We start from the raw sequence: 13,992 nt of genomic DNA, 5'->3' as shown, positions 1-13,992 counted from the left end.
AACTCATTAATACCCTTTTATAACAAGGAATTAGCAATAAACAGGTCAATGAACTTTAGCAGTTTAATGAGTTATTTAAGATTAGTCACTGCCCAAGAAAATTTAAAATGTCCTGACATCTTAGAGCTCGCATAAGAAACTTGACAGAAGTTTCCCTAAAGTTTAAGAACTAAAAATTGGCATGTTATGACCAATAATGATTGTGAAACTGAAAGAAGCTTTTCTAAACTTTCAATTAAAAAAATTAGCCATCCTAGAAGAAATACCAAAAGACTGTCTCACCAGAGAAAATTACAAAATTGTCAAATGAAGAAGAAGACAAAAAGTATGAAAGAAAAATATTGGGAAAATATAGTAGTGGTCAGGCCATTAATAAAAAATATTTTCTGGGCTTTTTGATATTTATGATATTTGTCATTTTTTAAAAGTGTATAACTTGTCATTGCTTTTCTCATTCTAAGTAAATATTCACTTTGGTTCCTCATTTAAAATTTCTAACTTTGTGTCATTTTTCTTGAAGAGGGCCCAATAATGTGTGAGCTGCAGGCCCCGCAAACCTGGACCTCCCCCCACACCAAACCCGTAAGCATTTGGGACAGTGACAGTGTGATGCAGGTGGGCTCCACAGACGGGGCGGGTTTCCATCAGGAAGCCCTAAGAGAGCTTAGCAGGAAACAAGGTTTGGGAACACTGGCTGGGAGGCTCAGCGGATGGCGCAACAGGTGAGAAGCAGTGTCCCCGCCCTGGTGCGCGCGCGCAACGGCCACTCCACTCAGAAGTCCCCGCTGAACGTTCAAAACTCTCACGGGGACTGTGGCTCCACGCGCGCAGGCTGTTTTTGTTTCTATCTTTGCAGCGGCTCCCGAATTCCCGAGGCAAGTCTTGTATGCACCTTGTGGTTTGCAGAAAATCTTCACCCACATGCATTGGGGCCTTCAGGTGTTTCCAGCTCCATCCCCCAACCTTTTTTGTGGTTTTCCAGGTCGACTATGTGCTTTGGGATTCTTTTTTTTTTTAAGGCCACCTCGATCATTATACAACTACAGATGTGATAAATTCATTTGAGTAATAAAAAATAAAAACAAAAAAATTTAAAAATTAAAGGCCACCTCCACGGGGGCCTTATCATTGGGATAACTCCCAAATCCGTTACTTTTTCAAACGCCATGGGTCGTTCTGGCCTGGGGCGCGCGCTCGGTTGTCCTCGCGCCAACCAACCTAACGATCCCCAACGGCCACGGCCACCGAGCCGCCACACGCCGCACTTTCAGCCCAGCCCCTGCTGGGGGAGGCGGTGGATCCCGCCTCTCCGCGCACTAATCCGGCAACGCAGCTGAGCCCGCAGCCAGAGCCGAGCCGTCTTCTTCCCGCCACCAGCCGGCGGTCCGAGTCTCCGCAGCCGCCTCCTGCTGAGCCTTCCTGACTTCAGGGGGTCTGCGAAGGTGCCCCACTTCGGTCCTGTGCGCCTCCGACCTCTTGCCGAGGAGCCAGCTCCATTCCACAGATGGGAAAGCTGAAGCCGGGAGCCCTGAAAGGCGGGTCCCAAAGACCCCCTGACACTGGACTGCAAGTGACTCTGGGAAGATGAACACTTGAGTTCCTGCAACAGAGGCAGCTTCAGAAAACCAACCTCGGAACTTCCCCCCTCCGGGACCCTCGGTCCTTCAAAGTCACCCCTACATGGACCCAATTAGCCAAAGCCCTAGAAACAGCTCACCCAAACCAATGGAATGAAAAGCTTTGTTTAGAAGTGAGGCCTGCAGAAATCTTAGCTTGCTTACAGGTTTTTAATGCATCATTAACACCTCTGAGTGTTTTCTGATTGGCTTCCCTTTCTGCCTCTAGACCTGCCTGCAGCTCCAATCTCCTTGTCACATCCTGGTCTGCAAACTGAGACCTCTCAGCGGCCCTTAGGCCGAAGGCCAACTCTTTATGCTGGTGTTGCCCTGAAGCTAGAATTCTCATGCCTGTGCCTGTGCCTGTGTTTTCCAGGCCCCAACCTGAATATGGACACTAACGGGCTTTTTGTTTCTGAGCCTGGTAAGAAAGACTGCTCTGACTCCAGCTCTTCTGGAATATTAGCTGTATAGAATGCAAGTTTCTATTTCAGCTCTATTTGGGGGTGAGAGGGGCAGGGCAGCATGTTTGTATGTGCAAGAAAAGTCAATATAGGACTTTGCTACGCAAGGAAAAAGGGAAAAAGGAATATATATTTTCTGGAAGCTTTTTTCTTTTTGTCTCTTCTGGTATGTCCAGAGAAGAACAAACCACTGACAAAAACTTGAGGCTTGGACCAGAAGGGTTGCTGCTCCTTTTCGTGGACTGTGTAACTCAGACTTTCCTCCATGTGAAGACAACAAAAAAAGCTGGATAAAATATTTTGAAAGTATCTTAAACATTCAAAGGGCCAGTAAAGAATTCCTGGGCCGGAGTTCCCGTCGTGACTCAGTGGTTAAGGAATCTGACTAACTAGGAACCATGAGGCTGCAGGTTCGATCCCTGGCCTCGCTCAGTGGGTTAAGGATCCGGCATTGCCATGAGCTGTGGTGTAGGTTGCAGACGCAGCTTGGATCCCGCTTTGCTGTGGCTCTGGCATATGCAGGTGGCTACGGCTCTGATTCAACCCCTAGCCTGGGAACCTCCATATGCCACGGGAGCAGTCCAAGAAATGGTTAAAAAAAAAAAAAAAAAAAAGACAAAAAAAGAATTGCTGGGCCAAAGTTGGGGAAAGGAGAAGAATCTGTAGAGGCCAGCCTGACTTGAGGGATTGCTTCCATCTGGGGACATTCACTGATCCTGCAAGTTGCAGATTCCAAACTGTATTTTTGGCAGCCTTTAAAGGTTTAAGGAACTAGGGAGTTCCTGTCGTGGCGCAGTGGTTAACGAATCCAACTAGGAACCATGAGGTTGCGGGTTCGGTCCCTGCCCTTGCTCAGTGGGTTAAGGATCCGGCGTTGCCGTGAGCTGTGGTGTAGGTTGCAGATGTGGCTTGGATCCCACGTTGCTGTGGCTCTGGTGTAGGCTGGAGGCTGGCTGCAGCTCCAATTGGACCCCTAGCCTGGGAACCTCCATATGCTGCAGGAGCGGCCCAGGACAAAAAAGAAAAAAAAAAAGGGCAAGGCTTAAGGAACTAGAAATAGAGTCCCAAGCCCTCAAAATATCAAGTGTTCAACTTGTTTAAGGTTCCAGACCACAGTATCAAGAAAGAAAATCCTTATGGGAAGATGCAAACATAATCCTAGGCTTTACGTTATTTCTACAAATACTCTTCAAATATGTCTAGCATGCAAGTAAAAATAACTAAGCACCAGAGCCAAGAACCCACTAGTAAGAAAGCAGAAACAACAGACAACAGAATCAGACCCACAGGAACATCAGAGACAGCTGTTATTGACCCAGACTGTACAACAACTTCATATGTGCTGTGTTCAAGGAAATACAAGTCAAACCTGAAAGATCTGGCAGAGAACCAGGAACTGTAACAAGCAGCATAGCAGATGTGAAAAAAAAGAAGAAACTTTAAGCCCAAGAGTGTCACTGGCACAAAAGTTATAAAATCATGGAAACTTGTGTGGTAGCCCAGGAAGAAAGCTCACAGAGGATTTAGAGAGAGTAGCTTCCTATTTCCAGCTGTTGATATCAAAAAATGATAAAACCAAAAAAATAAAATAAAGCATATAATGTTAATTTTTTTGTGTCTTTTTTTTTTTTTTTGTCTTTTTAGGGCTGCACTCATGGCATATGGAGATTCCTGGGCTAGGGGTCGAATCGGAGTTACAGCTGCTGGCCTACACCACAGCCACAGCAATGCCTAATCCAAGCTGTATCTGTGACGTACACCAAAGCTCACGGCAATGCCAGATCCTCAACCTACTGAGCATGGCTAGGAATTGAACCCTCAACCTCATGGTTCCTAGTTGGATTGTTTCTGCTGCGCCATGATGGGAACTCCAATGTTAACTAATTTTTAAGGGTTGTACATTCACCTGGTTCAAAAACTAATACATAAAAAGATGTACATCAATGCGTTGCTGTGGCTGTGGTGTAGGCCAGCGGCTACAACTCTGATTCAACCCCTAATCTGGGAACCTCCATATGCCATGGGTGCAGCCCTAAAAGGACAGAAAAGAAAAAAAAAAAATGTACATCCTGCCCCATTCACCTCTTCTGCCAGTACCTCCCCCCCAACCCTACCCCCCAGGTAATCACTTTTATTAGTTTCCAGTGTATCCTTTCAATGTTTATGTAGGTAGAATACAAATATATGTATATAAAATATCTGTTTTAAGCAAAATATTGCGTAGTAAACAATGTTGTATTAGCAGTTAACATAACCTAAAAACTTTGTCATGCTAGTACATAGAGCCCCTATAAATCGACTCAGTTTAGTATGACAACAAAAATAAGCTCTTTTGCACCAGGCACTGTTGCTAAATGCCGAGGAGATCAAGGTGGGAAAACATGGCCATGAGAAAGAAACTTGATTCTTAGAGTCTTTTTTTTTTTTTTTTTTCTTTTTAGGGCTGTGCGTGCAGCATATGGAAGTTCCCAGGTTAGGGGACAAATCTGAGCTGCAGTTGCTAAACTACACCACAGCCACAGAAACTCCAGATCCAAGCTACAGTTTGCAGCAACACCAAATCCTTAAGCCACTGACTGAGGCCAGGGATGGAACCCGCATCCTCATGGATACTAGTTGAGTTCTTTTTTTTTTTTTTTTTTAAATGAGAGATGAGAGTTGCAACGTTTATTTCAGGTTCTCTCTTGTTTTTTGTTTTTTGGTTTTTTTTGTATTTTTTTTTTTTTTCTTTTTTGCCACACAGGCAGTATGTGGGAATTCCTGGGCCAGGGATTGAACCTACGCTGCACAACAGCAACCAGAGCCACAGCGGTGAGAACGCAGGAGCCTCAACCCGCTAGGCCATCAGAGAACTCCCCTAGTTGAGTTCTTAACCTGCTGAACCACAGGTTAAGACTTCTGACTCCCTCAAAGTCTTTAAGGAGAATTTTTTTTTATGAAATTTGGCTGTAGGAGGGGATTTCTAGAATTTGGCTGGCTGCTCAGACAACTGCTTCCCCATCTGTGATGTGGGCTCATTGGAAGAACCAGTCACTGTTAGACGCTGTGTGCACTGGAGATGCTGGAGGTAAGCCCAGGAGTTTCTGGCAGCCTGGTGGGAGCCCACTGCTGTTTGGAAAAAGAGGAGTAAAGGCCTCCCCCCTGCATACTTAGGAGAAACTCTGAGTTGATCGTCAGTCTGACTCAGATCAGCTTTAAGGTGCTCTCAGGTCCTCGTAGAGCTAATGAACAGAGTAGGGGACAGTATGAAGCAAAGGGGAGGTCGGGAGTTCCCGTGATGGTGCAGTGGTTAACGAATCTGACTAGGAACCAGGAGGTTGCGGGTTCGGTCCCTGGCCTCGCTCAGTTGGGTTAAGGATCCGCCGTTACCATGAGCTGTGGTGTAGGTTGCAGATGAGGCTCGGATCCTGCGTTGCTGTGGCTCTGGCATAAGCCAGCAGCTACAGCTCTGATTAGACCCCTAGCCTGGGAACCTCCATATGCCACGGGAGCAGCCCTAGAAAAGGCAAAAAAAAAAAAAAAGACAAAGGGTAGATCAGAAAAATGAAGATGCATCCTTTTTTGGAAAAAAAAGCTGTCCATTTTAAAAGCCTCAAATTACTCATTTAAAAAAAAAAAGCATTAAAATGTAAACAGCATTTATTTAAAGGGGTTAAAAAGAAGATGACTAAGGACATTTTACCTGAATTAAAGTAGCAGGAAGATTAGAGTCAATGTCCTGTAAACCAAAATACTTTCTCAGAGTTCCCGTTGTGGCACAGCAGAAACGAGTCCGACTAGTACCCACGAGGACGTGGATTCGATCCCTGGTCCCTGATCACTGAGTCAGGGATCCAGCGTTGTCATGAGCTGTGGTGTAGGTCGCAGACATAGCTCAGATCCCATTTGACCCCTAGCCTGGGAACCTCCATATGCTGCAGCTGCAGCCCTAAAAAGCAAAAATAAGAGTTTCTTTTGGGGGGAGACCCTGAGAGCCTTTGGACATTCACCTATTTTCCTGACTCCAGAGTCAGGGGCCTTTGATCAAAGGTGCATTCTTTATCTATAGGACAGTCACAAGACTCACAAGCCGAGGTAAAGGAAGAGCCCCTCACCCCCACACCCCACCCAGGGTAAACCTCCCAGGGGAGCTGCCCTTTCAGTCCCACCCACCCCCTCTGCTCCTCCCCACCCTGAGGCTTAACTGGAAAGATTTGGGAAGATGGAAAAGAGATTATGACAGCAAATCTTATGAAGATCATTTGTAGCTGTGGCCTGATGAAATACAGGCTGCTCAGTTAAAACTTGAATTTCAAAGTCATTCAGTATCATGTCCCATATACTGCATTATTCATTACTTCTCTGAAATGCAGGTATAACTGGGTGTCCTGTCCTTTTATTTGCTAAACCTGGCAACCCTACTTGGCACATATGGGTCACAGAGTTATCAGTCTGACTGGAAAAGACAGTTTGTCTTGAGAAACTAAAGATAAGCTTAGATGGAAGGGAGGAGGCCTTTAAATGTCCTCAACAGTTTAGACTTTGTCCTGTAGAAGATGGAGCTGAAGATGGTTTTATAAAAAGATTTACTGTGGGGTTTTTTTTTCCCTACCTTGTAGAAGTGAGTACATTAATTGTAATATATTTGCAAAATAAAGAAAAGTATAAAAGAAATTAGCCATAATTCTACCAACCAGCAATAACAGCTATTGACATTTTGCTGTTAAGTGCCTTCAAGTTGATGTCCAGTTATCACCACTTTAGGCCCATTTTGACCACCCTACTGAAAAGTGGAAACTTGCCACCTCTCTGTTTGCCAAGTCCCCTTCCCGTTTTCCTTTTTTCTCTATAATATGTATTATCTTTTTTTGTATGCCCACGCCCACCTCATAAGGAAGTTCCCAGGCCAGGGACTGAATCTGAGCTGCAGCTGCAACCTATGACACAGCCAGGGCAATGCAGGATCCTAAGCCCACTGAGTTGGGCAGGGGAATTGAACCTATGTCTCCACAGCAACCTGAGCTGCTGCAGTCGGATTCTTCACCCCCTGTGCCATAGGGGGAACTCCAATAGGTACTATCTCTTAATGTGTAATTATTTGTTTAGCTAGTTTGTCTGGCTCTCTGCCATGGGTGGGGTTTCTGTCCACCTTGTCCTAGACATCTATAGTCCTAGAAATGTGCCTGGCACATAGAAATATGGAATACATGTTGCACAAACAAATAAGTTATTTTTCTTGTCCTCTCCCTCTCTCTATATATATATATATGCCTTTTTAAAGAATTTTATTTAGTATATATTACCAACATGCAGCATGCAGTCCAGAGAGTCTGAACCAGCTCACATCCAACCTGGAGGCCTGGGAGTACAAGCACTGCAGAGCTTGGAATGGAGGAAAACCGGCCACGAGCACTGCTGTGTCCAATGGGAGGTGGGAGGGGTAGGGAGACACCTTGTATGGAATTGGCAACTCATGGTGGGGGTGAGATGTCAGATGGGATTTCCAGCGGTATGGGAATTAATCTGTATATTTGTGTATTAATTTACTATAGCTGCCGTAACAAAATACACAGAACAGGTGATTTAAGCAGCAGAAATTTATTTTTTCACAGTGCTATAGGCTAGAAGTCCAAGATCAAGGCTGTTCTTTCAAAGCCTCTTTCTCTTGCCATTGGACAGCTTCTGGCTGTGTCCTGTCCTCATATGGCCTTTTTTTTTTTTTTTGGCTGCATTTGTGCCATGTCAAAATTCCTAGGCCAGGGATGGAAGCTTTGCCACGTCAGTGACAACTGCCAGATCCTTAAGCTGCTGTGCCACCAGGGAACTCCACATGGGGCTTTTTCAATGTATGGGAGCAGCCGTGATGTCTCTGTGTGTCCTAATCGCTTCTTATAAGGACATCAGTCAGATCAGGGCCAGCCTAATGGACTTATTTTAACTTCAAGGCCCTATGTCCAAATTATAGTTACATCCTCAGGTACTAAGGGTTAGGGCTTCAACATACAAATCTGGGGAGACCTATTCAGCTCATAACTATCTGCTTAGAGGATGGGAGGGGTAGACATTCACCACAATCCTCCTCACGTGCATTTTTAAATTATTTTTGGTTTTTAGGGCCACATCTATGCATATGGAAGTTCCCAGGCTAGGGGTTGAATGGGAGCTACAGCCGCCAGCCTGCACCACAGCCACAGCAACACAGGATCCGAGCCTCATCTGCCACTTACATCACAGCTCATGGCAACACTGGATCATTAACCCACTGAGCGAGGCCAGGGATTGAACCTGTGTCCTCATGGATACTAGTTAGATTCATTACTGCTGAGCCACAATGGGAACTCCATTTATTATTATTATTATTATTATTATTATTATTACTATTATACTTTTTTCTCCTCATGTCCAGAAGGCAGATTTCCTGTCCTCCTGAGGCGCCTACAGACCAAGGCCAAATCCTTGTTTCCACCTCGTGCAATGGGGTTTCAAAGCTGCTCACTGTCCCAATATCCTCCTGTAATGCACGCGGGCCAGCCTGTGTCTTTATTAAAACACTGGCTCTCAGAGTGAGGCATTATGCAGAATTCTGTGCTGGGCTCTGAGCACTTCTTCCGTGGTACAAAATATTACATGGTCTGATGTCTTCTGATAGGGCTGTGTTTAGATGCTCAGCTGCAACCGTAGCGGTATTTCTTCTTGCCACTTTTCTTTGATATCACGTATTGCCCAAGCAGCATATTTATTGAGGGTATGAGCTGAGGGTGCACAGGCTATATGAGGATTCTCCAAAGAAACAGAGTCAATCAGATGTGTGGAGAGAGAGGTTTAAGAAGTTGGCTCATGCTCCTGTGAACGCTGGTGAGTTCAAATTGTGCAGGGCAGGTCGGCAGGTTGGAGACCCAGGGAAGGGCTGATGCTGCAGCTGGAGGCAGTCTAGAGCCAGAATTGTCTCTTTCTCAGGGAAACCTTTTCCTTAAAGTCTGCAGTTGTCAAGGCTGACCCACATTAGGGAGGGTAATTTTCTTTTACGCAAAGTCTACTGATTTAAATGTTAATCTCATCTGAAAAAAAAAAAAAAAAAAAAACTCACAGCAGCATCTAGACTGGTGTTGGCCAACTCTCTGCATACCATAGCCTAGCCAAGTTGATACCTAAAATAAGCCACCCCAGGAGCTCCCTTGTGATGCAGCAGGGTAAGGACCTGGCAATGTCCCTGCAGTGACTCCAGTTGCTGCTGTGGCACAGGTTTGATTCCTGGCCTGGGAACTTCTGCATGCTATGGACACAGCCAAAATAAATTAACTAATTAATTAATTAATTAAGCCCACCCCAGAGGTCAATCCAATAAACAATCTCTTTAGGTTACTGAGTCGAGAGAAGACCAGATCTTTCCAGCTTCTTCCCTTGCTCATCTTCGTACCTCATTTGGAGTTGGAGTGTTTAGGAAGCCTGCAGTTTCTCCTGGCAGAGGCGAGCCTGCCATAGGATTTTTCTGTTTCTATTGGCAGAGCAGTGCTTAAACAATCTCTGGGTTTATGTCTATGGCTTTTAATGGGTCTAAAAAAGAAAAGGAATACTACATTTGTTGGGTTTTTTTTTTTAATCCCATGACTGGTCTTTGAGTGACTCAGTCCCATGTTATATTGAGTGCTATAACTATTATAAATTGGCTTCTGTTAACCCATGCATTTATTTTTATGGTTAGTTTTCAACCATAAAAATAAATGCATGATATGATTTCTGTAGAGGACTTTAAACTCTTTTCCCTTTTAAATAGGGTCATAGGTAAACCTTATCCAGTCTAGCAACTCAGCCAACATTTTAATCATCAAAGTATTTAAAAAAATTTTTTTTTCTTTTTAGAGTTGTATCTTCAGCATATAAGGGGTTGACTGGAGCTGCAGCTGCCGGCCTACAGATCTGAGCCACATCTGTGACCTATGCTGCAGCTTGTGGCAATGCTAGACCCTCAACCCACTGAGCAAGGCCAGGGATCCAATCTGAATCTTCATGGATACCAATAAGGTTCTTTTTTGTTTTGTTTTTTGTTTTTGTTTTGTTTTGTTTCATTTTGTTTTTACTTTTTAGGACCGCATCTGTGGCATATTGAGGTTCCCAGGCTAGGGGTCTCATCAGAGCTACCGCTGCCAGCCTATACCACAGCCACAGCAATGCCAGATCCAAGCTGCGTCGTAACCTACACCATAGCTCATAGCAACGCCAGATCCTTAACCCACTGAGCGAGGCCAGGGATCAAACCTGCAACTTCATGGCTCCTAGTTGGATTTGTTTCCGACGCGCCATGACAGGAACTCCACTAGTAAGGGTCTTAACCTTCTGAGCCACAACAGGAACTCCCTAATCATAGAGGTATTTTGTTTATTTATTAATTTTTTTTTTTAATTTTTGTCTTTTCTAGGGCTGCACCTGCGCATATGGAGGTTCCCAGGCTAGGGGGTCTAATCGAAGCTGTAGCTGCTGGCCTACACCACAGCCACGGCAACACTGGATCCTTAACCCACTGAGCGAGGCCAGGGATCGAACCCGTAACCTCATGGTTCCTAGTCGGATTTGTTAACCACTGAAACACGACAGGAACTCCCTCATTGAGGTATTTTGAACAGAGCTGTTTTCATTCCTTTCAATTTCTAATATCAGTTTTTAACTAAGCAAACTCTCTCTCTCTTAGGGAGCTCCTTTAGGGGATAGCTCTGTGAGGGGTATCCCTTTAACTCATCCTTTTGTTTGTCACAGTGGGGCGGGGGTGTGGGGAGGGAGCACTACAGGAATCGAGGAAGGATGCACAGGACAGTCCACACAACAAAGACATTTTCAATCTAAAAAGCCAATAGTAATGTGGTTGAGAAACCCTGCCACAGGTTTTATTTGCTACTTTGCTTTTATAAACAATACGAGGCTTATCCACATCTCTGAATGTGCTTGTGTGAGATTTCCTCTAGAGGGACAGAATCCTAAATAGGATGGAGAGGAGGCTCTGGATTTAGTTGGGTTCCTGTCCACCTTCCACCATTTACTCACCGAATGACCTCGGGCAAATTACTTAATCTCTCTTAACCTTGGTTGACTTGTCCTCAAAGCGCAGTTAGTACTTTCCTATGTAAATGAGCTAACAGGGAGTTTGCATCGTGGTGCAGTGGAAATGAATCTGACTGGCATCCATGAGGACACAGGTTCAATCCCTGGCCTCAATCAGTGGGTTAAGGATCCGGCGTTGCCGTGAGCTGTGGTGTAGTTCGCAGACACGGCTCGGATCTGATGTTGCTGTGGCTCTGGTGTAGGCCCACAGCTTAGCTCTGATTGGACTTCTAGCCTGGGAACCTCCATATGCTGCGAGTGCAGCCCTAAAAAGGAAAAAAAAAAAAAAAGGAAAAGAAAAAACTCTCTCACATGAATGATGAACATTATTCTAAATTTTAATACTTTTATATTTGATCTTTAAACCAGCTAGATTTTTTGTTTATGGTATACTGTGCAAGTCTAGATAGTCAGTTATGGCAACAAGTGGGACTGCACGAAACTAAAAACCTTCTGCATAGCAAAAAAAAACAAGCAACAAAATGAGAAAACAGGGAGTTCCCATCGTGGCGCAGCAGAAATGAATCCTGACTCGGGACCACGAGGTTACGGGTTTGATCTCTGGCCTCACTCAATGGGTTAAGGATCCAGTGTTGCTGTGACCTATGGTCTAGATCACAGATGCAGTTCAGATCTGGCATTGCTGTGGTTGTGGCATAGGCTGGCAACTGTAGCTCCAATTTGACCCCAGCCTGAGAACGTCCATATGCCACAGGCATGGCCCTAAAAAAGACCAAAAAAAAAAAGTCTATTGAGAGAGTTCCCTGGAGGCTCAGGGGGTTAAGGATCTGGTATTGTCACTGCTGTGGCTTGGGTCGAATGCTGAGAGTGTGGCCAAAAAAAAGTCTGTTGAATAGACTGAATAGACATTTTTCCAAAGACATACAAACGGCCAAAATGTACATTACAAAGGTGCTCGATACCATTCATCAGCAGGGAAATGCAAATTGAAATCACAATGAGACATCACTCCACACCTGTTAGAATGACCATCACTGAAAAGACAAGTGCCGGCAAGGATGTGGGGCAAAGGGAACCTTGGTGCTCTGTTGGTGAATGTAAATAGGTACAGCAACTGTGGAAAAGAGTTTGGAAGATTCTCCAAAAAATGAAACATGGAACGACCGTATGGTCCAGCAATCCCACTTCTGGGTCTATATCTGAAGGAAAAAGGAAATCAGGAATTCAAAGAGATACCTGCATTCCCTTGGTCATGACAGCATTATTGACAAGAGCCAACACCTGGAAACCACTTAAGTGTCCATCAACAGGAAAATGGATAAAGCAAATGTACGTATGTATATATCTAATATATTTATATTCAGCCATAAAAAGATGGAAATTCTTGATTCTTGGCAATATGGATGGACCTTGAGGGCATTCGGCTACGTGAAACATCAGACAAATAGTCTTTGATCTCGATTGTATGTGGAAACTCCACCACACTCATAGAGATAGAGAGTAGGGTGGTGGTTGCCAGGAACTGAGGGGTAGGGGAAATTGGAAAGTGTGGGTCAAAGGGTACAAAGTTTTAGTTATAGGATGACTAAGTTCCCTACTGTACAGTGTTGTGACTATAGTTGTTTTTTTTGTTTTTTCGTTTTTTGTCTTTTTGCCATTTTCCACAGCATATGGAGGTTCCCAGCTAGGGGTCGAATAGGAGCTGTAGCCACCGGCCTACGCCAGAGCCACAGCAATGCAGGATCTGAGCCGTGTCTGCAACCTACACCACAGCTCACGGCAATGCTGGATCCTTAACCCACTGAGCAAGGCCAGGGATCGAACCTGAAACATCATGGTTCCTAGTCGGATTCGTTAACTACTGAGCCACGACGGGAACTTCGTGACTGCAGTTAACCATACTGTATTGTATACTCGAAAGTTGCCTCAAGAATAGATCTTTAATGTTCTCACATTAATAACAACAAAAAGGTAACTATGTGAAGAGAAGGATGTGTGAACTAATCTTATCATGGCAAACATTTCACAATATATACACGTACCAAAGCATCGCACTGTGCACTTAATCCTTCACAATGTTCTATGTCAATTATGTATCAGTAAAGCTGGGGGATGGGGGCGGGTGGGGGAAGGAAGGTCAGATGTCTTCAGGGGCCAGGCAGACAAGAGGGAGGAAGAAGTGGTAGGGGAAATAAAACACCCACCCTCTCTAAAGTCATCCAAATTACCCTTATGTTGAAAATCACCAGGTCAAATAAAACCTGGTTTAATAGTTAAATTCTGCCTCCAGGGGTCAGCAGTTTAAGATGCGTATAAGCTATAAAATATTACGCAAACATTAAGATGCTTTAATTCAACCTCAAAGCAAACAACGAGAAAGATCTTTTCATAACATTTCTGAAACAGAGGTATAATATTTCTGAAAGCCTGTGGCTTGCAACGGTTGCTATAATTAGGGTAATTGTATAATCTGTCATCCAAGCAGGACACTTTTGAGAATGGAAGGAAGTGCTACTCATCACACCAGCACCATCCCAGGCAAACCAGAATATATGATCACTCCGACTATAATCAGAACATCACTCCCAAGCCCTGTCTGACCTAAGATTAGGATCTGGTAAACATGAAGGGGTCACTCCTTGGTGGGGACAGATGGCAGAGAGAGAGGAGGTAAGGGCGGAGGCTGGGATGGAGAGGGAATGGGAAGCGAGAAAGGATCCTTCTCTTACACAAGGAGGCAAGATTACAATGATGCAAATGGAGGTTGGGGGACACTGGTCGATATTTTCCTGGTCAGGACCGAAGCCCCAGGGGAAGGTGTTTCAGAGATCAGAGAAGCACCAAGAAGCAGGAAGAAATACAGACAAAACAAAGAATGC

Source organism: Sus scrofa, chromosome 7 (assembly GCF_054392235.1).
Source record: "Sus scrofa isolate SSC_HxYL_T2T_F1_AM1 chromosome 7, Sscrofa_HxYL_maternal_Yorkshire_Landrace_v2.0, whole genome shotgun sequence".
Lineage (NCBI taxonomy): Eukaryota > Metazoa > Chordata > Mammalia > Artiodactyla > Suidae > Sus > Sus scrofa.
This window is presented reverse-complemented; position numbering follows the sequence as displayed.